We start from the raw sequence: 24,271 nt of genomic DNA on the forward strand, positions 1-24,271 counted from the left end.
CTCCTCCAAGTCTTTGCTTGACCACCACCTTCTTGGCAAGGCTTTTCCAGACCACTCAGCTTAAAAAGGAAATCCCTTCACTCAACCCCTGGCGCTCCCTATTTCCCTTCCCTGCTCAGTTTTTGCCATAGCCTTTATCATCATCTAGCTTACTACACATCTTACTAATTTTGTTTCTTGTTTGACCCCTCCCCCCAGAACACAGGACAAGGATTTGGGGATTTTTGTCTGTTTTGTTCACTGCTCCATTTCCAGTGTCTAGCCTGGCATTCCACAAGTATTCTTGTTGAATAAATTAACAAATGGAGCTATAGAGCTCTCATTTTCTAAATACCTACTATTATATACTAAATAGATATTGTCATTAATCCTCATAACATTGTCATTAATTCTCATAACAACTCTAAGAAGTTGACATTGTTTCTTATTTTACAAAATTTAAAACCCGAGACCAGAGAATGCATTATACAAGGTCCCACAGCTAATATGAAGAGGTGCCACGAGCTGAGACTCCTATATTCTTTTTAGTATTATTAAATTTATTGGTGTAACATTGGTTAATAATGGTTAATACCATCATACAATACATTTTTATCTCTACACTTTTTCCATTGCACGGGGTAACTCTTTATAGTTAACTAAGTCCTTTCCAAAGCACGGATCTCATCTAACCTTAGCAATAACCCTATGAAAGAGGAAGTGTAATTATTATCTCCATTTTGACAGAGATGGACATCAAACCTCAGAGAGGTGAAGGCACTTGCCTTGCTCGACACAGCTGGCGTAACAACAGAGCCAGAATTTCTTTGGTTAATTCCAAAAACATTAACTGAGCAACTCCCAAGTACCAGACACCATGAACAATAGGACGTGGGCCCCCCTCAAATCCTCTGGTTCCCCATTCGCCCCATTCCTCTTCTTGTTGGCCACCACCATGTACTGAGTGCTCGCTCCAGGTAAACGTGGATCTAGTAAATGTTACTTTGTGCTGGTCAGACAGGGCTTGAGAGGGGCTGCTCTGAAAGGAAACGACAAGTGAGGGCTGAGGTCTTTGGGAAGGAACACAGAAAAGATTACAGAGAAGGGGCTTTTCAAAGATGGAGCCAGAAGATGCATTAAGCAAGAGAAGGTTAAGGTATCAGAACTCTTTGAATTTCCCTTTTGTCCCCATTCCTCTCCCATCCCCCCCCCCCCCAGGCAACCATCTTAATGTGTGCTTGATGTGTATGTATCTTGTGGTTTGCTGGTGCTTTTGCAAAGCGCTTATCTTGCCTTTGTGCATAAGTTATTTTTAGTTTATGCAAATGGTATTGTGTTGTATATCTCCTTCTGTGTTGTATATCTCCTTCACTTTTCCACTCAGCATTGTTTCAAAGATCTATGCATGTAACCGAGGGTACATATAACCACTTGCTTCCAACTGTTGCATAATACTCTGTGGTGTGTAGCTACCACATCTAACCCATGCGCTCCTCTAGGGATGACACCCAAAAGCTTCCTATAACCACTGCAGTGCTGCCATGCACATCCCTGTCACACCCCTCCCAGGCCTGTGTGAGCGGGTCTGCGGGCACAGAGGATATAAATAGTTTTAATTCAGTGATGCCTGCTTACTATCCTGATACACTCCCACGAGTAGAGCACACACATTCTTATACCCTCATATCCCTGCCTTGGTATTATCCAGCTTCCTAATTTCTGCCAGTCCAATAGTTATAAAGCGGTATCTTGTTATTTCTTTAATTTGCATCTCTCTGATCATTAATGAGTTGCAGCAACTCTCATATGTTTGTTGCCCTTTAGGTTCTTTTGAGCTAATCAGATTTAAAGTGGAAGAGGGAAGATTAGTCAACTCAACGGACCTGGATTCCTGCAAAAGGGGGAAGGGTTGGCAGTTCCCCAGGCATAGGAACCAGGAATGCTCAAACCAAACTTGCAAGTGGAAAAGGCTTCAAGGTGAACAGTTTGGGCCTGAACTACGGGATTTTCCTTGGGGGGGAGAAAAAAAAAAAAAGAAAAAAAAAAAAATATATATATATATATTTCCCCAAAACACAGGACAGAACATGGAAAACAGATGGCTCAAAGGAGGGAAATGAAGTTAGCCAGGAAGATAGAAGCTGGGTTCAACCTGTCAAAACCTATCTTTTGGAAACTTAAATAAATTGGATTCTATTTAAAAAAAGAGCATTTCTGTTCTTCAAAAGACATAATTGAGAGACTGGAGAGACAATCTACAGTGTGGGAAAAGATATTTACAGAATGTACATGGCAGAGAACTCAGATCCAGAACATAAGAATTTCTGCAAATCGATAAGAAAAAGACAAACTACTCAATACAAACATGGGCACAAGATTTGTACAAACACTTCATAGATGTCCAGTAACCATGTGACAATGTGCTCAATTTCAGTAATCAGATACACAAACTGAAACATCAGAGATACCACTACACTCCCACAAGAATGGCTAAAATGGAAAACACAGACAATCCCAAATGTTGGGTAGAATGTAAATTGGCACATCCTCTTTGGAAAACTATTCAACTATATCTTCTAAACCTGCCCTTTAGGTAAGCATATCCTTTGACCCAACAATTCCATCCTAGATATATACCCAACAGACGTGCATTCACCAAAGTACATGTACAAAGAGTGCATAGCATCACTACTCATAATATACAACAACTGGAAACTACCCAAAGACTCATCAACAATAGGACAGGTAAATAACTGTAGTATATTCACGTAAAGAAATGCTACGCAGCAATGAAAATGGAAGAGCTATGGCCCCACCCAACAGTATAGATGAATTTCACAAACATGATGTCGAGCAGAAAGTCGCCAATACAAAAGAGTACATATTGTATTTATATACATTTGTATAAAGTACAAAAACAGGTGGAACAATCTATGGTGAAGTCAAGACAGTGATTAGCCTTGACCAGATATCGACTGGGAAGGGTATGGAGAATGGGGCTTCTGGAGTGGGGGAAATATTCTGTTCCTTGATCAGGGTGGTGATTGCATGGAGGTGTTCACGCTGAGAAATTTCATCAAGCTATATTCTTATGACTTGTATTCTTTTCTGTGTGTGTGTGTGTGTGTGTGTGTGTATATATATATATATATATATATATATATATATATATGTTACCTCAATAAAAGTTCAAAACATCTTTGGTAGAGACCTATTGCCTTGCCCAGCCTCATACTGACAAATCAGAGGTAGGAGACAGACCGCCCAGGGAAGGGGGAACAGGGTGTGGAGTCCTCACACACGTACAAGAACAGATGCTTACGCTTCCCTGCTTTGTGAGCAGAGTACAAGTGAGTATGCAGCCAATACGTGCCTCATGAGATTTCAGAGAACAAGATAGCAGTGTTGTAAATGTGGGTAGGGCTTCATTAAGAACCAAGCACTTTTATGTATTTTATTCCGCCCTTTGCAGCTGAGTCAACTGAGATCCCTAAAGGTATATGACTTCCAGAGACCACACTGATAGTAAATCTCAGAGCTAGATCTAGTCCTCGGGTCTCCTAGCTCAAGAATTTTTCTCTTGGGCAACACTACCAGCTCTATTTGAGCTGGAACAATCAGGGAAGGCTCCCGGGGGGAGGAACAAATTACACGGGATACTGAAGGATGGAGATGGTTCATGAGGGCAGACAATGGAGGAAGCTAGAGCATATGCTATGGCAAGAAAATGCCAGGACCAGGAGCTTCCCAGTCTAGGGGGAACTTGTCTTCGCACAGAGGAGCGGTCAGAGGTGCTCTTGGGACACAGAAAGAAAGACTGGCCACGGGAATCCAGTTGGTGCTCCCAGACCTTGCTCTCATGCCCCCTCTATAAAGCCCTAGGAGTCTGTCCTCCCAACAGCTCTCCGTGCCCCCAGATTTATTTTGCTTTCTTTCGCTAAATCAAACTTTATCAGACAGTTTTACTGTCAGCCGTTAAACCAAAATGTGTTTGTGCAACAGTAAACACCTTGTTACTGTGGGGAAGGATTACATAAACAACAGCAGAGACAGGCCTGACTCACTGTACCCAGGAGTCCCCAGGAGCTAAGTGGCCCTCAGTGGAAGTGGAGGAGGGCCCTTCAGGGGCATCCTGGAGCCTGAGGGTGAGGGGAACAACCCACACTCCGACCTGGGGCATTTGCTTTCACCAGAATAGAATGGCTGGCAAACATTCCTCCAGTTAGAGGCTGCATGTCCTCTGGAGAGCTCAGAAGGGTACACAGACCCTCAGCAGAGCCCTGGGGGAGGGGGCAAAATGCTAGGTAGTGGTCGGGTGGCTTTGGATTAGAGTCTGGTGATAGGGCAGGCTGAGAGCTAAGTAGGTGTGGGGGGAAAAGATAACGACTGGAAGGAGTAAAGAGAGGACAGGGTTAGGGTCAGGTTGAGGAGACAAGAGGGTGAGTCTGCAGGGCCGACTGGGCCTGCATTGGAGCCCCTTTGGAAGTAGATGGGGGTATGGAGGTTTATACCCATCTGGGATGAGTGGCAGATAGAGAAACTTGGTCTGACCAGAGGCAGGGACCAATGGGCAGAGTAAGCCAGCTGGGCTGCCACTCTCACTGGCTCTGCCCCAGGTCCCCAGGTCTCAAGGCCTTTTCTCAAAGCACATTTCTCCCTCCCATCCACATACAAGACCCTCTCCATAGGGCTGCTTGCTGAGCCAGAGAGCCACGTGATACAGGCTGTCTAGGGGAACTTGAAAGACAGGCTCTAAGGGGGCTCCAAGTACTAGATAGAACACAGCTCCAGGGAAGGTTAACAAATAATTTACATATTTGCCTCTGCTGGGCACTGGACACCATGCTAGGAGGTTCTGTACCACAGACACTGCTTCAGCTTGGTTCTCACACCCACACTTTGGAATAGAAATTATTATCCCCACACAACACGCTGCCCGTTTGCATTACCTTATTCCTCTTGTACTACTACTACTCACAGTTATTTTATCGAGCACTTACTATGTAGCAGGTACTCTGGCTATATTTTTTCATGAAATGAAAAATCCAGTGTTTCATGAAATGAAAAATCCTCACATCCAGTTTATAAGGCAGGTACTTTCATTCTTCTATTTTACAAATGAGGAAACCAAGACTCTGAGAGATTGAGTCACTGGGTTGGGGTCATACAGCTGGTAAATGGCCAAGTCAGCATAGGAGCCCAGATCTCTAATGCCAAAGCCAGTGCCCCTCCTCCTCCTGTCTGAGTCTGTGCTAAAAAGAGGGTTTGGAGGAAGGGGTAGTAGTATAATTGGGGGTGGGAGGCGGCACATACACACAGAAGGGTTTGCCCTGGACACAGGGCATGCAGAGACCCCGATTGAGGAAGAGAGAACAGTCATCAGACTCACTCATGGCCAAAAGGAGAGGGAGGCTCCTGGGCTGGCATGGCCCTAAACTTCTTCCTCAGAGACTAGAACATACACTCCAGAGCCCTGGAAGCCACTGTCCATTCCAGGCTGAGAGTTGGTCAGGCACCATTTGTATTTCACACTGGGCCCTGCAAATTGTATAGCTGGTCCTGCACAACAGCACCGGTATCCCTATGCCCTGAATCTTCTTCTTGGGTCCCCAGGCCAATTCCAGATGGAGAAAGCCTAGTGTGGCCAGGAGTCCCTCAAGCTGGACACTGCTAGCCCAGAGGACAAATCATGGCTGGCCCAGGGAAGGGCACAATTAGATCGTTCTGTGGATCCCTGGCACCTAGGACCCTGGGGATAGCAGGAACAGAGGAAAGAGGTTGTCAATTAGGGAAGAAGGTGAAAGAAGAGAAATGAGCTTCCGAGAGCTGCAGCCAGGGAAGGCTGGGAAAATGGAATAATCAGAGGTCCAGAGCTCATCCCCAGGGTCCTGAAACCACAGTAACATGGCCAGCTGCAGACACAGAATCTGAGGCAGCATATCAGAGCGGTTAGGCACTTGGACACAGAGTTGAAGGTCAGGGTTCAAATCCCACTCTGCTACTCAGTTGGTGTGTCTTGTTATATGCAAGCTGAGTTTCCTCACTTGTAAAATAAAAATAATACCTACAGTGCAGAGTAAAAATTAGAGACAATGCAAGTTAAGGAACAATTCCTCAAATGCCCGCTACATGTCAAACACTGTATTAGACACATCTCCCCTGGGAAGCCTCAATTATTTCTCAATGTCAACCTGCGAGGTAGAGATTGAGATTTAGAGCAGACCGTGCCCACGGTTGTTGAGCAGGCGAGAAGTGGAGCTGAGGTTTGAAGCCAGTTCTCTGGCACTGGAAGCCTTCTGGGTGCCACCACCCCTCCCTCTCAGGCATTGTGATGCTGAGCTACAGATGTGTGTCCAGATTTAGTCACATGGACTTGTCAGTGAGAAAAGTATTCCAAGAGTAGATTACATGAAAGAGGTTCTTCTACGAACTATCATTTAAAGTCCCTCTTTTGGAAAAAAGATTTTTTTACTAAAAGGAAAAGTATAATTAGAGACCATCCATGCTGTCTCCATGGATCCCGCACCACCTCCCCACTACCCCCCCCCCCCCCCCGTCTGAGACAGAATTGAATGGAGGCTGCCATCATGTCTGGAGTGAAGGATGCTGGGATACCTGCCAGCCACCCGGCTCCCCCTTATCATACTGCATTTATTGCCTTTTTTCTGTTTTATGGGAGTATAATTTACATAGTGAAAGTGCAAAAATTGTTATGTAGTTTGATGAATTTTCACAAATCAAACACACCCACATAACTAACACCAAGAAACAGAACATTCCCAGTACCCCAGAAACCCCTCTGCTGTTCCCTTGGAATAACAACCCCACCCCACTTCCCAAGGGCTGACTTTCAACACTATCGATTAATTTTACCTACTTTAAAAGTTTTTATAAATGGAATCAAATGGAATATACTCTTGTGTCTGACTTTTTTGTTCAATATTATGTTTGTGAGTCATCTGTATTTTTCCATGTATACAACTGCAGTTCATTAATTCACATTGCTGTATAGTATTCCCTTGTATGAATACACCACAATTTACTGATTCTGGGCATTTGAGTAGTATCCAATCACTTAAAGGTTTTTAATGTTTTGTGATTTTGCGTGGCTAAAAGTCAGACTCTCCAAAAGACTCTGTAAAAAGTAAGGTTATATTTCATTACTGATGGATTTTTTTTATTTTTTAAACAAGGATGGTGATGATTTCTCTTCCCTGAAGTTAAAGCACCACAATCAATTTGTGTGACATTTTCACCTCCAAGGGGAATGCTAGAGAAATAATACCTTAAAAAGTCAGTTGATAGATCCAAGATGGTGGAGTAGATAAACACTGTGCCTGGGTCCCTCCATGAACACATTAAAATTAAAACTAAATTACAGAACAATCAACCTGGAGAACCATCTGAAGGTGAGAACCAAACAGAAGTCCTATAACTAAAAATATAAAGAAGAAGCCAGGTTGAGACTGGCAGGGGGATGGAGACACAGAACGGGCCCCAAACCTCCGTGTAGCAGTTAAGAATCAGGAGGGATATCTCAGTTGTGGCGGTTTCCCCCAGAGGAGCAAGAAACCCCAGCTTCCTACTCCAGACTCCCCAGCATGGTGATGGGAAGAGGAGCCCTCACAACACCTGCCTGTGAAAAACAGTGGGGATTCCAACCATCCAGGTGGGACAGAAGACTGTGGGAAACACAGATGTCCTCTTAAATGGCCCGTGCACAGACTCACTTGCTCGCAGGCACTCACCTTGGGCTCCAGCAGAAAGGCGGTGACTTAGGGATGCCTTGGAGACATACAGGGGTGCAGACTGAGGTGTGTGGCTTTGGGTGGAAGACTGGAGGACAACAGGCATTTTCCCAGTGAGGGAATACTCTTTCTGAGCAATTGACAGGTGACCGCCATCTTACCTATGTTAAGCCCACCCCCCACAGGCCAAATCTAAATCTGACTGGCCTGGTGAGCTCCACTGATTGGCTTTGCTGATTTAGCTGGGCCCCCACCCTCAGCTGGGACTTGCTCACTGCTGGAGGCACTTTTCTCATGAGCAGCCAACCCCACCCACATTGTATTCTTTCTTGGAATATTATCCGAGTTCAGCAGGCCCCAGGTGAGCAGCAACTGGCCTCTGTGTGCTCTGAGACTTTTGCTGAACCACTCCAGGCTCAGAAATGGCACAAAATTAGAATCTATATTAACCTGGTGACCACAACTCTTCCCACTCTAGTGACTCCTTGAGGCCCTGCCTCACCCAGCTTGCATACCCCACAGGCTCTATCTATGGCTGAACCTTAACAGAGTTGGAGGTGGCAGCAAGCGACCTGGTGTCCTGACATTTTGTGGAGTTACCCTAGAACTGGTACTGGTGGCAGCTGACCTCGGTTCACAGCCAGGCCTCTCCCACATACCTCCAGGTTTAGCACAGGCAGCAAATAACCACAGATTTCTTTATGGATCCTACCAGGCAGTCCCCAGCCCGTCACAGGCAGTGGATGATTTGGGCTGGCACCAGAGCCCTTTGTAAGAGGCCCCAGACCAACATACTTGGAGGTTGGCTTCAGACCACAGCAGAGCACCACCCAATTACCCCCACAAGCAGCACACACTAAGGGTGGTTTCTACAGGTACCAGAGCCCACTGGGGTGAATCCCACTCCATGTGGTAAGCCCCATGCACAGCAGCCCAGAGCTGTGGACGTGGCCAAACCCTACAGCCAATGAGCCTAAGGGTCAATCCCACCAATTGATGTGCCAATAGCAATTAAGGCTCAACTGTAACAGGATGGCACACACAACCCACACAAGGGAAACTCCTGGAGCAACCGGCTCAGGTGACCCAGGACACCGTGCCACTGGGCCCCACAGGACACCTACTACATGAGGCCACTTGACCAAGACTGGGAGACATAGAAGATCTGTCTAACACATAGAAACAAACACAGAGAAGTGGCCAAAATGAGAAAACAAAGAAATGTGTCCCAAATAAAAGAACAGGAGAAAAATACAAAAGAAGAACTAAACAAAATGAAGGTAAACAACCTACCCGAGACAGAGTTCAAAACAATGGATACAAAGATGCTCAAGGAACTTAGTGAGAACTTCAACAGAGAGATAGCAAGCATAAAAAAAGGACATAGAACCCATAAAAAGGACCAATCAGAAGTGAAGAATACAATAACAGAAATAAAGAATGCACTAGAAGGAAGTAATAGCAGATTAAATGAAGCAGAAGATCAAATCAGTGATTTAGAAGACAAGGTAGCATAAGACACCCAATTGGAACTGCAAAAAGAAAAAAGAATCCAAAAAAATGAGGATAGTTTAAGAGACCTCAGGGACATCAAGAGTAACAACATTTACATGATAGGGGTACCAGAAGGAGAAGAGAGAAAGCAAGGTATTGAGAACCTATTTGAAGAAATAATGACTGACAGCTTTCCTAACCTGACGAAGGAAATAGAAATACAAGTCCAGGAAGCACAGAGAGTCCCAAACAGGATGAAACAAATAGGCCCACACCTAGGCACATCATAATTAAAATGGTGAAGTTTAAAGACAAAGAGAGAATCCTAAAAGCAGCAAGAGAAAGGCAACTAGTAACCTATAAGGGAGATCGCATAAGACTGTCAGCTGATTTCTCAACAGAAACTTTGCAGGCCAGAAGAGATTGGCACATAATATTCAATGTGATGAAAAGCAAGGACCTACAACCAATACTACTCTACCCAGCAAGACTATCAGTTAAAATCAAAAGACAAATAAAGAGCTTCCCAGACAAGAAAAAGCTAAAGGAGTTCATCACCACCACACCAGTATTACAAGGAATGTTAGAGAGACATCTTTAAGATGGAAAAAAAAATCAAAAATATAAATAATAAAATGGCAATAACTACATATCTCTCAATAATTACTGTTAATGTAAATGGATTAAATGCTCCAATCAAAAACATAGAGTGGATGAATGGATAAGAAAACAAAACCCTTACATATGCTGCCTACAAGAGACTCACTTCAGATTGAAACACACACAGACTGAGATAGAGGGATGGAAAAAGTTATTTCTTGAAAATGAAAACAAACAAAAAAAACAAAACAAAACAAAACAAAAAGACTTGAGTAGCAATACTTATATCAGGCAAAACAGACTTTAAAACAGAGGATATAACAAAAGACAAAGAGGAACCCAGTGATCCCACTTCTGGGTATTTATCTGAAGAAAGCAAAAATGCTGCTTGGAAGGGACCTGTGCATCCATATGTTCTTTGCAGCATTATTTACAATAGCCAAGATGTGGAGGCAGCCTGGGTGTCCATCGATAGATGAATGGATAAAGAGGAGGTAGTACATATATAAAACAGAATATGGCTGACCATAGAAGGGAATGGGTTCTTGCCTTCTGCAGCAGCATGGATGGACCTCGAGGATACAGTAGTGAATGGAGTATGTCAGACCAAGAAAGACAGATGCAATGTAATTTCATTTATATGTGGACTCTAAAGAACAAAACAAAACAAAACAAACAAATTCATAGATACAGAGAACATTTTGATGGTTGCACATGGGAGGAGGTTTGGAGTGAGTGAAAAAGGGGAAGGGATTAAGAAGCACAAATTGGTTATTACACAGTAGCCATGGAAATGTAGGGTATTGCATAAGAAATATAGTCAATGATATTGTAGTAACTATGTATGGTGTCAGATGGGTACTAGACTAGTCGGGGATCACTTCTTAAATTATATAAATGTCTAACCACTATGTTATACACCTGAAATTAATATAAAATAACATTGAATATCAACTGTAACTGAAACATTTAAAGGGGGAGAAGATTGATAGGTCATATTAATTTTTCCTTAAATGTTTTATAATGCACCAGTGATTTTTCTGGGACAGGACTTTTATTTGTAGGAAGATTTTTAAATATTTTTAAAATATTAAAATTTTCTTGTTATAGGTAGGGGGCAAATCAGGTTTCCTGTTTCTTGAGTCAATGTTGCTAAGTTGTTTTTCAAGGAATTTGTTCATTTCACCTAAGTTGTAAGGCTTACTGGCTTAAGTTGTTCATATTATTCTTTTAAAGGTCTGTAGAATCTATATTTTTTTAAAAAGTCACTTGAAACAAATACATGGGTGAATTCTACAGGCATCCCACTGAATCTTAGAACCAATGACAGTTTCAAAAAAATGGTGAGTTTTCATGTCAGCAAATTATTTGATGAGAGAGCATGATAAAAAAAAGGTTTTGCATAAAATATCCCTCATGCAGAAGAAGGGCTAGGAAGACCCTTTCAGCTGGCAAATGCTTGTCATTTTTCCCCCAAAACTGGGAGATACAAATGTGACTTAGTAATTTCCCTTGCAATGAATTTCTTCATGAACTTCTCAGTTGCCATAAATTAAAGTGCTTATTATTACTAAGAATGCCTGAGAACTCATTTGGCCCCAAAATATCACTGAAATTTTATTTTATTTTATTTTTATTTATTTATTTATTTTTTTACTGACTCTCCACTACAAAGTCTGATATTTTTAATTGCTAAAGAAATGCTGAAAGCAATGGAGAAGTGGGAGATGAGGCTACACAGGTGGTGAGGGCTCAGATTACACAGGGCTGTAAGAGGAGCTTGGAGTTCACTTGCCTGTGAGTATGGACCAATTTCTACATGTTTAAAAGAAAAGAAATAAAATTTTCAAATACGTTTTAAACATCTTCACATTAGTCGATGAGGCAAAAATACACTTTCCCCTCGTTGTTTAAATCAATCTTATCTTTCAAGTGTAAATTCAGTCTTCTGAAAGCTTGCCACAGAAGGGCATGAGCCAATTTTTAATTTTCTCTGTTTAATTAAAAACATCGGGGCAGCTGATTAGCTCAGTTGGTTAGAGCACGATGCTCTAACACCAAGGTTGCCGGTTCGATCCCCGCATGGGCCAGTATGAGCTGCACCCTCCACAACTAGAGTGAAACAACTACTTGACTTGGAGCTGATGGGTCCTGGAAAAACACACTTAAAATAAATAAAAGTTTAAAAGAAAAAAACAACACTATCCAAGATGCTACCATCAGGGGGGACTGGGTGAAAGATACATGAACCCTTGTACATTTTCTGCAACTTCCCGTGAATCTATAATTATTTCAAATTTTTAAAGTATAAAAATAATAATAACATTAAGATAGTAAATAGCCCTATTGGCTGGAAGTTTGATTTGTTTAACCCTGCGTCATCTGAGTGCTTAGATGGCATTTTGAAGACATTGAAGCTGGAAACCTTTCTTTTCCACAAGTTTATCATTCCAGAGAGCAATATAGAAATATAGCCTCCAAAAATGACTCCAAATTACAGACATTTGCAGCCATTCAAGACTTAGAGTTTATAAAATGTCTACTTTCCTTCCATTTGGAATCCTTTGTGGGGGGAAAAAGCCCTTTGGAAACTTTTCTCCTCAAAAATGATTACACTGAAGGGCCTGGCCTTGTTCTACATTCTGTGTGCATTTTTGGTTCAATTTACATCGGGGGTAGATTTTTTTTCTTCCATAATTACATTTAAAACACAACGACGGAGTTGTGTTAACAATTGTTCATTTAGGCAGTCTGAGTTTGCAATTGATGGGGATAAAAATCTCTAAATATTGAAAATTTACTAAAAATTGTCAAAAATAGTATCATCTTTTTGTTTGGGGGCCACTGACATGGTACTGCCTGCAAATCCCTCAGAGTCCCTCAGGCGATGCCTCTACTTCAGTCTTGCAAAAAAAAAAAAAAAAAAAAAAAGTCTTGAGGGCCATTTATGTACTAGGCACTGCCAAGAGCAGCAATTAGGTGGACAGACCACGTTTCAGTTCTGATCCATGCCTTTCAGGACAACAATTAGATGTTCTTCTACCAGTCTCTCAGCAGCAGACTCAGATTAGCAAAATTCACAGAAACAGCGATGGAGACGGAGTTACGATTTATTATATTAATATGGGATTGACTCCTTGCTCCCTCACCAGGGACCAAAATACTAACTTCCCAACCAAAACCACTGTTGGGTATGCAAGTGCAAAGAAGTGGTTAAGAGTTGGGGACCTGAGAGCCTGATTGCCTAGATTCAAATCCCAGCTCTCTTACTATGTGAATTTGGGTAAATTGATTAATTTCTCTGTGCCTCAATTCTATGACTATAATATCTGGATAATAATAGTAACATATGTCATTGGTTATCATTGAGATTAAATGAGATAATGCATGTAAAGGGCTTAAAAGAATGTTCTCCAAATGCTTAGAAAATGTCCTCTATTATTATTAAGTCGAATTATTCACCAGACGACTGCTTGGTGAGCCCAGAATCAAAACAAAGGGCAGTTGAGGCAATAGTTCCCCCTTAGTTAGAGACATCAGTGGCATATCCCTTGTTCCACCCCACCCCTGAAACAGTGTCACCCTCTGATCACTAGACTACTCAGGCCCTTCACAGCCTGCCTATGCTTCCTTGCCCTGGGCCAGGCTGGAGAAGCTTGACACATCTTGCTTTTCTAAACTGCTTTTTCTATGTGAACCACCTCTTGTCTGCTACCCCATTTTTGCCCTCTGTTTAAAGGGTAGTAAGATTTTTCTTTACACAATCCTGGTAGACATTATATCTCCACCCCACCCCGACCCAGCCGGGTGTTGATCCAATTAGAACCCCACTCAGAGCTCCGGCTGGAGCACCCAAGGTCACAACCCATGTGCAGAAATCACATTACCTTCCCTATGAATCACAACCAATCATTTCATATCGGTGTCAGCAAGATTTAAATCTTTCAATAAGAGCTACACATACAATTTTACAGTTGCATAGTTCTTACTCTCTTTTTTTTAGCATAATTAAGTTTAGAGCACATGTAATTTTATTTTAGCTTCCATTACTTTATTTGTCACTCAGAATGGAAACTATATATGTTTGCATATTTTTTAATGTGGCAGGTAAACATGCTGAGGTAGACCACATCAACTCCTTTGATCTCGGTTTTCTTGCTTAGCTGAAAGTCGCCTACTTCCAATCTGAGCTTCATGTTTTCAGATGACTGGCTTTGGAAATCTCCTAGCCTGAGCACATAACTGTTGATTTGACATTTCCCCTCTGATTGCCAAAAGCACCAATGTTTCATATATCTAAGACTAAACTCATAATCTTAGTCCCCTCAAACTAGCTCTTTTTCCTGGGCACTTCATTTGCATGAAGTGCAAATGCATCTAGACAAGCCTGCAACCTAGAAGTCATTCTTGACACCTTCCTTCCCTTGCCCACCATATGCAATCCATCTCCAAGATTTTGGCTCCTGAATCTCCCCTGAATCCATCAACGTCTCTCCATCTCAGATGCCTCAACCCTAGCCACCTTTGTTTCTGAGTTAGATGACAACAATGGCCTCCTGACTTGTTCCCCTCTTCTCCTTCCTGATGCTCCATTCTCTTATTGACCATTTATTGATGAAGGAAGCGTGTTCCATTTTCCAGATTGCCTAGCTGTGGTTTCTAACCTTGGTGTACATCAAACCACCAGGACTCCTTGCTAAAGCAGCATCCACCTGTGGAGACTCTAATTTACTAGGTTTTGAGTAGGGTTCCAGAGTCTGTATATGTAATGAGCCCCCAAAATGATCCTGATACAGCTAGTCTATGAATTAGCATTTGGGGATCCTTGGCTACAGCTCATCAGGACCATATCTGGCCCATTTTAGAGATGGCCAAATGTGTTTCCTAAATGAATCAGAAATGAGTACCCATCTGACAAATATTTATGGAGCCGCACTATGTACCAGGCTGTTCAGGCACTAGGGGTACGGTAATGAATAAAATGGACAAAACTCCCTGTCTTCATGGAGCTTACATTCTGGTAGTAGGAGACAAACAAAACAAAAAATAAAATGTATGAAATGTTAGATGGCAATGAGTGGAGAAAAAGAAAACAAGTTGAGGAATGGGGACGACAGAGCTGTGGTGGGAGGGGCAGATTGCCATTCAGATAGGGAGGTCATGGAAGGCCTCGCTGGGAAAGTGGCTATTGAGTAAAGACTAGAAGGAGAGTGAGGCCTTCAGATAACTGGAGAAAGGGCTTTCCTAGACGAACTCCAGAAGGAGCAAGCACACTTTGCTCTTCTAGCATTCTCCACGAGAAAGGTATTCTCTGCGGACCTTGTGTTCCTTCTCCTAGTCCTCAACTCCCAACTGGAGAGGATTTCCCCAACAAAATGTGGTATTTCTCTCCTCCATGTCATTGCCCAAGTATTCCTTCTGCCTGCAAACCTACTCTGGACTGGACCCCTCAGCACTGAAACTTTACTAATTCAGCTCTTCTATGACCCATCACATCTGGATATCCTTCTACCACAGCACCTAAGATGCTGGCTTACACGCTTGTCTCCTCCATCCCCAAGACAGGCCTCAGGCTGTTTGTCTTGAGCTATTATGGTATCCTTAGTGCATAGCAAAGTATTGGGCCAGAGTAGATTCTTGGTAAGTGTTAAGAACAGAAAAGAAAGAGGGAGGAAGACCTAACTCCACGTTAAATGCCAGGATAGGTATTATATAGTGGAAGGTGGGCAAACCAGGACTCCTGCCAACCAGTCCTGTGGAGAATAACACCCTCATTTTTCTACCATCCTTCAGTAGTCTCTCTGGAATTCTGGAATTGCCCTCAGGTGCAGGTGAGTGATCATAAGATATGGTAATAATAATAATAATAATAATAATAATAGCTGTCACCTGTCAGGTGTATGTTATGTGCCAGGCCCTACACTAACTCCTTTACATGCATTACTTCATTACCTCATTTAATCCTCACAACAGCTCTATGAGGTACATACAGTTATTATCTCCATTTCACAAACAAGGTGTCCCAGCTGGTGAGTAATGGAGCAAGCATCCAAATCCAGGGAGTGTGACACCACAGCTCAGATATTTAAGTTCTATTTCTGAGTCAACTGAGCTGTAATTTCAGAGGACCCACGTTCTGTGTCAGGAAGCTGGGGAGAGTAAGCGAAAAAGAGAGAAGGAAGGATGGTCTGGGCCAGAAGAGACACCTGCTGATGGAGAGAGAGGGTATGTCAGCAGAGTAGACAGAGGTCTAGGGCTTTGGAACCCCCATCGTCCTCTCAGGAGCTGAGGGGTTCTTTGACAAAGCTCTACCCAGAACAGAGGAAATGAGGCTGAGAATCCTCTGAGGAAATTTGGGGAGGGTAGCTGGACTTGAAACTGGATTGAGTAGGGATCCAGAAATCAGGAGTTTCTGATGGAGACATGTCTCCTGAGTTGGTCACAAATGGACCTGGGGCTGCTTGGCCCTCTGGGGCTGCCCACTGGCCAGGACCACGTGGTTGCACAGTTCCAGTGGCATCATTCGTACTGGGCTGCAAGAGGATCTTTTTTCCTCTGGGTCAGCAGACCTGAGAGGAAGTGTATTCAGTCCCTGTGTCCACGGGACTCTCGTACCCACCCCACAGAGTTCCATTCTCCACAGCAACTCTCCGTCCTCCTCTATCCCACTCTCATCCTACATGCTCTCCACCCCCACGACAGCCTTCCTTCTGTTGGATTTTTCTGCCACCTGAATAACAAAATGTTACCATAGGGAGATAAAGGCACAGGGCTTGGGTCAAGGAAGAAAAGACACCAAAAAGGTGAACTGGAGAGAGGTGAGGGGTCCAGCTTGAGCCCAAGCAGGGCCTCTAATTCTGGAAGCTCTGGAGAAACTTGATACTATGGCCAGGTCCTGAGCCAGGGCGGGAGGAGGGAGTAAACCATCTTCCCAGAGCAGGAAGTGAGGGAGAGAGAGTGAGAGAGCTGGGGAAGCGCTCTGTTTTCTTTGGCCTCTGCCAGCCCAGGGAGGGAGGGAGAGAGGGGGGCCAGAGGGAGGAGGATGGGGCTGGTGGAAAGATCCCGCCTTTGTGTCCTGCCCTCCCCCAGGAGATGGAGGCTGGAAGAAGGCTGGGGGTGGGACAGTTTGGAGGCCAGGCCTAGTTTCTCCCACCCTGCTCCCTGTGAGATGTGCAAGGGAACTGGGGCCATAGGATTCTGGAATCAGACCAGTCAGGTGAGACCGTGGAATGTGGAGAGGAGTAGGAAGACAGGAGGTGGGAGGACAGAGCATTATCACGTTGGAGGGGTGGGACTGGCCCAAAAGCATAACCCCAACACTCTGGGAAGCACTACATTCTCCCCAGCCTTGATCTCCAAGCCACCTCCCAAAGGCCTTAACCTCATGCAGCAGTTTCTCCAGCAAACAGGGCCCGAGGAGGTGGGGGGTCATCCTGGGAAAAGTTCTAGGTTTAGGCAGGCCAAGGCACCCCCTTCAGGAAGCCAGACTTGTAGAACCCCAATGTGTCTCCTTCGTTTATGCTGGTTTGTAGACAGATATAGTCATTCTACTCCTAAGAGAAAGGCTTCCTTAATAGCAACTCTATCCCTGACTGTAATTCTCTCAGCAACTTCCATGGCAAATATCATCCTAACCCCAAAATCCATCCCTCACAGGAACCCCAAACCAATCTCAACCCAAACATTATTCAAAATCACTGAACTTAACTCCATACCTTTATCCTCATCCAAAACCGTACTGTAGCCCCAGCTCCAGACTCTCAACCTGATCTGTGTAAATCATATGCCTGACCACACAGAGGTGTCTGTTGTGAGGTGGGAATTAACAAACAGTAAGAGTTAACATGCATCAAGCATTTATGAGGTGTTAGGCACTGTAATGGGCCTTTTCTATTTATTGCTGTATTAATACCAACCCTATGAGTTAGGCATTACTATTACTACCATCTTACAGAGGAAAAAACCAAGGCTCAGAAAGACTCGTCTGGTTACTCCAGTCACGTGCCACCAGCCCTGGATGTGACTGGTGGAACCACTGCTCCCATTTGCAAAATCTCACAGGGTGAGTGTGGGACTTCAACTAGGACGCTTTCTGTCTACATAGGGAATGTTACGGCTGCTCTAGAAGCCAAACCAAGCTCCGTCATTTGAGATCCACATGGGGTCTCTGCTCTTATATTAAGTCAGAGTTGGCTCTGAGGTGTCAGAGTCTAGAAACCCACTGCAGAGTGACAAGAGAATCATAGCATAGGTGTGAAGGATCTAATCCAGGAAGACAAACCAAAACCTGGTTAACTTCCAGTCCTGCAGAACCACTGAAGACCCACCACCACGGCCCCCACCCCACCACTTTTGGGGGAGAGGGGCTCCTCCTGACCAGCCAACTCTAACTGGATCTCAGCTAATACTGATTCATCCTGAGGACTGTGCTCGGAGCCTTCCAGAATACCATGCGGGGAGTCCTCGACCAGGACAGGGATGATGACCTTCTAAGCTTAGTGTTTTATCCCACACACACACTTACAGATGGGCTCGTTCCTAAACTCACACACTGGCCCATTCAGGACCTCTCCAAACTTTATGTTTTCCCTAGTCCAGTGAGGAAAACCAATCGGGGGTCTACCTCCCTCATTCTAGAGGACCTCACCCGGGAACACTGGCCTGCAAAGTTCCCAGGACATCAGCAGATCTGGGTGAGACCAAAGGGAAGGTACCAGCCCTCTGGAGTCCTCTATACCTTCCTAGTTTAAGCATTGTTTAAGGGTCTTTATGGCCAGGGTGTCTGTCCAACCATGAAGGACCACATCAAGAAATGCTCAGTGCACCCCACCTCCACCACCACCACTCTCTATCCGTCTTGAGAAGGTGACCCAGTGAGGGAACTTTGGCCACAAACATGCCCGATCAGAGGCCAGCTAGGAGAACCAGTCAGTCTATGGCCCTAGGTGTTCTGGCTTAAAAGCCAGAAGAAGTCCACTCATAGATACTTCTGACTTGTGGGCCTGGAGCTTCTTGGCCACACAACCCTGGCCCTTATTGTTGCATGTTGGCATTACCTGGTTCCTTTCTAAAACTGTCCAAGGACCCCAGAGATAGCCCAAGGTGGCCCCCTGAAGCCACCTGTGCCCAGTCCCATCTTGCTTGCCCTTCTCCCATCCCCCACATGTATCTCCCTCTCATATGCAATATGAGTGTTCTTTCTCTTCTGCCACCACCCCCATTTGTCATCTAGGAGCACTAACCTGGAGTCAGTAACAGTAACGAGTATAATCAGCTCCCGGAAGAGAAGGTACGATTAGCATAGGCAGAGTAGGACTAGGGGAGGGAGAGAACCTGGGGAGGAGGGAGGCATGAGGCTCTGACAGGATCACTTCCCAGCTGACTCTGCCTGGAACCAAAGAGATAGGAATCCATGACTGCAAAACTGTAGGAGCTGATGCCTGCAACTGAAGCCCATCCCAGCAGCTTCTCTGGGCCGGGTGACATGGAGTCCTGCCCAGCCCTCCCCCGAAAACTGACAGCTCCTGAGGCTGGGAACCCACCACCCACAGATCCCCTACAGATTCCACAGATGCAGATAAAAGTCAGAATAGAAATAAGCGGTTCTAAGAGGGGCAAATGCAGATGTGGCCATGAGAGCCCCAGATGTGGCTTAGTCATGGCCGCCGCCAGGCTGCTGTGGCTCTGAACAGGAATGTAAGCCCAGATGGGGCTGGGGCTGGGGCTGGGGCTGGGGGCTGAGGAAGGGACAATGCACAGAGCTGTTTTGTGGGCTCCAGGAGGGGTGCAGCTCTGAGGAGGAGAGAGGTCTAGCATCTAACTTCATGAAAAGACTCAGCCTGGTCCTGGGGAAGATAAATTCCTGCAAATGAATACTCTAACCTCATCTACCGCAAGCCTTATTCCCTTCGTTCCACATTCTCCTCCAACTCCTGCTGCTCTTCCCCACCTCATCCTCCAGCTACAGAATCAGCTTCATTGGGATTCTTCTCTGCGGGTGGCCCTGGGGTTCTCCTTGGGCACTTCCTGCCACAGAGAAGAGGGCAAAACTGCCTCTGCCTCCAGGAAATGGGGGAAACGTCGGTGTCAGCCTGGCAGGATAGCCTCTGTCCTAAGCCCCGCTAACGCCCAGCATTCTGAGTGCCATAAAGATGAAGGAGCGCACGGCCCTGCTCAGGAGCCCGTGCACACAAACAACCCCAATGATACAGCTCCCTGTGCCATTGCTAAGGAGGCCCATTTACTTCCTACTTTGTTTTGAATTTTCATCTCAGGAGAAGTTTGCAAATCACTAACAGCAGGAACTTTCCAGAAGTTGCAGAATAAAACCAGTGTATTCTCAGCCTTGCCACTTACTCTCAAATGGAGCACCCAGAAGCAGCCGCCTACCAGTGAGTGGAGGAGGCAGGAGGCTGAAGGCATCAGTGGTGTCTGGGTGGGACAAGGCCAGGAAAGATCTCCTTGCCCAGCCCCCACCTCTGGGTGAGCTTGGCCTGCACCCCAGCCAGTCCCCATCCCGGCCCTGTTTGTGAAAATAAGGAGACCAGCCCACGCTCAGCTATTCACAGAGAATTAGCTATCTCAACACAAAACATCTCTCCTGGACAGGAAGTCTTTCTTTAAATATACACTAAACCGCACCCATTGCAGAATCAGCCATCGCCTTCGGTCAGGCCTCAGGGGAGGAAAGATGGAGGAAGGTAGCTCTCTCTGTCCTCCCTTAAGGAGCCAAAGCCACAGCACTAGGCTTGCCAAAGCTTCTCCACCCCCGCCACTGCTGCTCTTCTGCATGCTGTAGACCCATTCATTTGCAGAGAGCAGCTCTGTGATCTGCGTGGAAGTCCTAGGACTATGTGTCTCAGCATCACCTTGTCCCTTCGATGATCTCTATCGGAATGGCCTACTACACCTACTGCAGGAAACACAACATCTTTTAGAAAAATTTACTCCAGAGAGGATAAACAAATTCACCTGAGGTGACACAGTTGACAGGTGACAGAATAGGGCCAGGACTTGAACCCAGGTCTGTGCTTTCTCCTCTATGTCGCACTCCATCTGAGAAGGCTGGAAGCTGGACCCTGAGTGGGCAGAGGAAAGTGGCTGAGGAGAAACATGCAGCGCTTCCCTCTGGTCCTCGCAGTCACGCTCCAGCTGTCACTCAACCTGGCTGCCTTCTTGACAGGCCACTTCACACCTGGGACTCATCTTCCTTCAGCACAGGCACAGGATTCCCTGCAGCCAAGCAAGGCGAAGGGGGAGCCAGAATCACTGCTTCCTTCTCCTCCTCCAGAGGATAGCTTTTAGCGTTCCACCTGGAATTATAGATTGATGAGGACGATCAATGTCAGAGGAGTTTAAATCAAGGCAGACTCCTGGGAAGAGGGGAGATCATGGCCAGTTTTACAAAGAAGTGAAATTCTTTGTGCAGAAAGAGAGAGAAGAAAGCTCCAGAGCTGAGAAGGGACGGATCAAAGGTTGGAGAAGTGGGCCCTCCGCCATGGGGAGGGGGATGGGCATCAGGAAGGACACGTACTATGTGGGGTTCCTGACCATCTGCAGCTCTCCCATCCAGAGCTCAGAATCCCCAATCCCCGATCCCCCATCCCCGAGGGGGCTGCAGCAGCCCTCCTCCTGCGGTCTGCTCCACATTCCTCACATTCTTTATGCGCAATTAAGGAGAAATAATCAGGGGAGCAAGCAAGGCCGCAGCAGGGCGGCCATGCCCTAAGCTGGCGGCATCATGTGTGTGGAAACAAGACCCCTTGGTCAAGCCAGACCAGACCTCGGACCAAGGTGCCTGGGGGGATGAGGAAAGCAAGCAGTGAGGACAGGGGTGTTTCTCTGTGCTCCGCAAAGACAAAAGAGTGTGAAGGAAGCAAGGATCAGGAAAGAAAAGGAGTTGAGAAGGCAAGGTCAGAGCAGAGGCCAGGTGTGCAGACAGAAGTTCTCAGTCATCAATTTCCGAAGCACATTATTGCTTCACTGCGATCACAGCATTGTGTCACCATCTACCACTAGCATCAAATGCCCTTTGATGCTGAGAGCTTTCTCACCTTCATCAGTTAGTGGCATGTGTTAATTAAGTGTGTCAGTGGAATAGTACCTCTCTGTGGTCTTCAAAATATACCATCCATAGTTTGCAGGGAAATGCCATTCTTGAACTCAGTGGAACATGCATATCATTTCTTCCTCTGGGACCCAACAACTCTGGTCAGCCAAGCCAAGTCCCACTCCCTGCAGCCTCTATCCAAGGGCTGCCTCCACCCCTGATCCCCAACCTCCACCTTTACAGAAACCTTCTCTGACATCCCCAGCAGACCCAGAGTCTCCTCCAGGCTCCCCCTTTATTGAGCATGTTCTGTGTGCCAGGCACTGTGTTAGCACTTGATAGATGACCTCATTTAATCCTTTTAACATCTTTAGAGGTCATTGTTATTATTATCCCCAATTTATCCATGAGGAAGTTAAGGCTTTGAAAAAGATTAAGTAACTGTCCAAAGTGACCCAGCTAGTAAATCAAAGAGGGGGAATTTGAATACAGGATCATAAAATGCCAAAACCTATGCTATTAGTCTAACAATGAGATGTTTGAGGACAGGGTCTGTATTTAGCCTTACTTACCACTATATGGCAAAGGCTGTGCTCAATAGAAGATGGATGGATGGATGGATGGACGGATGGATGCACATTGTGGGCTTTACGAAGTTTCAGCAGTGGAACTAGGCCAAAAAGCTCTCTTCCTACCTCCTATGCCAATAGATCAAATTTGTGAAATGATTTGTTAGAACAAAGACCCATTCTATGCTCTTTATTGGGTCTACTATGAGGACACACTCTGTGGCCACTTTGGAGCTTCCATCTATAACCATATCCGCACTGTGGGGTCTCCGTGGTCAGAGGTAAGGGCCAGTTTATAATCAGGAGGGGAATCAGTCTGGGCCTAGTGTAGAGGGTCTGTATGTCAAAAGAAGAAACACCTCTCTGCCATGCTAACTTGCAGCTGAACTGAGAAAAGACAGTTCTTCTCTAGCCAGGGTGCCTTGTTCCTATGAATTTAGAGGTGGAGAGATGATAAGTGTGACAGTAACTGGTGTGTGGGACACCACAGGCTGGAGTGCCCTGGGAACAGGGGTGAGGGGCTGTGCCCAACAAGGGAGCACCGTGTCCTCTTCCTGAGTCATGGCGTGGCACATGTGTGTGTGCTGTGTGTGGTGGGGCAACAGGGGCTGGGTAGGGTGTGGGAGAGACAAGCACACACCTGTAATAACATTGGCTTCAGACGCTAGGAGAGAAGAAATTCCCCCAACTGTTTTATCAGAGCCGAAGTTACCAAATTACGTTGTTGTTTTAAATTTGAGCTTCTCGGCCTGCAAACTGCAAACTCAGGGGGTGGGGGTGGGGTGGGGGATCTCAGGTTCACGAGCTTAATGCTTGGCTGGGCCTGGAGCTCCTCCACTTCCCCACCCAACCCAAGCTCCCAGAGATCCCAGGCCCAAGGAACAAAAGTCTTCTCTCTCGGGGCTTTGAAGTAGAAACACTAACTGCTCCCTTTAATTAGAAAGAAACCCCCTATTGTTCCTGCTTTTATTACTGATGGATGAAGACATGGGGAGGGGGGATTCTGAAGAACTGGAGGGTGGGGGAGGAGGGGAGGGGACACGGAATCTCTATTTAGATTAGAGAATCTCTCCACTCAGTCTCCATGCACCGAACCAGACTTCTTTGTCCATCCAATCAACCAAGATGTACAGGGCATCCAGCCTTTGATTAGATGTCATCGGAAAGAGTGAAGACAGGGTCCCAGACCCCAAAGAGTTTATAATCTAGGTTAGGGTGGCAGGGCAGGGGGACAAGAAATGAAAGGTAATTGATATTGATACTAAATCAGTACTGCCAATATAAGCAAGACAATTTTAGAGCAGGGAGATAGTCTCGTAAGACAAACTCCTAAGAAGATTCTGAGGGTAGTATCTATAGGCTTGCGCTGAAAGCTGCAGACTGGAGAGAATTGACAGAGAGGACAGAGAGGGTATTCCCGCTCCAAGTAGGTTAATGGCCTGTTCAAAGGTACAGAAGTCGGAATGGGCACAGCTTCCTTGGAGGACAGTAAGGAAGCTGGCCTGGTTGTAGAGGAGGGTGTGTGTGTGTGTTGGGGGGGTGGGGAGGTGGCGATGACTGCAGGGAATCAGGTTGCATAGAGCAGATGTAACAGGAGAGTGGAAGAGTTTGAAAACACATAGGGGAGAATGGCCTTGATGAGACAAGTGGGAAACCATTGGGCTTTCCTGAGCAGGGGAGTGACCTGATAATAGGTGGCCCTTGGGGAGATTAATCTGGCAATCTTATGCAGGAAGCATGGAGGGGAGGAAGAGTGATGGTGGGGAGACCAGCTGGGGAGCTCCTGAGGAAACTCAGGTAATGATGGCTAAGACTAAGGCAGTGGCAGTGGG

At 45.5% G+C, this 24,271-nt stretch overlaps 1 long non-coding RNA gene across 1 annotated transcript in view; it reads right to left on the minus strand.

Annotated features, from left to right (window-relative positions):
• Positions 1-611: 611 nt before the first annotated feature.
• LOC109461097 (uncharacterized) overlaps positions 612-24,271 on the minus strand; it is a 35,082-nt gene continuing 11,422 nt past the window's right edge. Inside the window, exons 7-10 of the long non-coding RNA XR_012496307.1 lie at positions 21,016-21,133; positions 20,793-20,899; positions 15,812-15,970; positions 612-1,018 (exon numbers count right to left, since the gene is read on the minus strand). This is a non-coding gene — a long non-coding RNA (uncharacterized LOC109461097). The remainder of the gene's footprint in view (positions 1,019-15,811; positions 15,971-20,792; positions 20,900-21,015; positions 21,134-24,271) is intronic.

This window comes from Rhinolophus sinicus, linkage group LG05 (genome assembly GCF_036562045.2).
Source record: "Rhinolophus sinicus isolate RSC01 linkage group LG05, ASM3656204v1, whole genome shotgun sequence".
In the NCBI taxonomy this organism is placed as follows: Eukaryota; Metazoa; Chordata; class Mammalia; order Chiroptera; family Rhinolophidae; genus Rhinolophus; species Rhinolophus sinicus.